Consider the following 1,269-nt stretch of genomic DNA (forward strand, 5'->3'; position numbering starts at 1 on the left):
TGCATATATATATAATGGTATAAATAATTAACGGAAAGCAAAAGATAAGTTGCTATCATGCGAATAATGTATATATATATGTGCCTGTGTGTTTATATATCTATCTATCTATCTATAAATATATGTGTATATCTATCTATCTTTCTATATATATATATATATATATATATATATAGTGCAAGAAGGACTCATATATACACATACACACATACGCACTTGAAATGAAACCAATAGTACAGCTACCATAATTACAGTTAACCAACAACATCGCCGATAGTTTTCTGTGACCAATGGAATTTCTGGTGTGTTCTCTTGAGATTCCCTAATTAACAGCAGCGCATGCGCAAAGTCACTTTTGGATCCCTCCCCCTTCTACTTTAATTTCTTTTTCTTTTTTTCTCCTTTCTCTATCTCTATATCAACAACCAATTTCTTTCTTTCTTTCTTTCTTTTCTTTCTTTCTTTCTTTTCCTTTCTTTTCTTTTTCAAACAGTATTTTTCATCGTTCTCTTGTCGTCGTCGACTTATCTCTCTATATCTTTTCCATGTTCTTTCTTTCTCTTTCAATCTTTTCCCTCCTCCTGCCTCACTCATTCCACTAGCTCTATACCACCCCACCACCACCAACGACAACACTATCATCACCGACACCACCGCCATCATCATCATCATCATTGTTATTATTACTATAACTGCCACCAATCCCCCTCATCCGTCCTCCCTTCTGATGTGTCGCTCGCTTGACGCCCCTCCCTCCTTTCTCTTTCTCCCTCGCTATCTGCTATCACCCTCTCTCTACACCACCGTTGCTTCTGTTGCAGTATTTGCTCACTCCCTTCCCACTCCCTCCATCTACTCATCTCCTCCACCTCATACGCTCCCCTCACGCCGACTACCTCCCACCCCGCATCTCACAAGCTCTCACTGATACCCTATCCCTCCCACCCTCTCTCTCTGTGTCTTTCTTTCTTTTTCACTCTCTCACACATACACACACGCACTCACTCTCTCTCTCTCACTCACTCTGTCTCTCTTTTCTCCCCTCTCCCCTCCATCCTACTTCTCTCCGTCTTTCCCCACTGTCTTTCTACCTCGCTCTCACTCTAAAAATAACCATCAGCTAACTTGTATTCCCGTACTCACTTCGCTTTAACTTGGACGAAAAGAAAAGAAAAGAAAAGAAAGAAAAAGAAAAGAAAGGAAAAGAAAAAAAAGCACAATCTCCCTTTTTTTCTTTCTTCTCTCACTTTTAAATATAGAGCTCAAACC

Source organism: Octopus bimaculoides, chromosome 16 (assembly GCF_001194135.2).
Source record: "Octopus bimaculoides isolate UCB-OBI-ISO-001 chromosome 16, ASM119413v2, whole genome shotgun sequence".
NCBI lineage: Eukaryota > Metazoa > Mollusca > Cephalopoda > Octopoda > Octopodidae > Octopus > Octopus bimaculoides.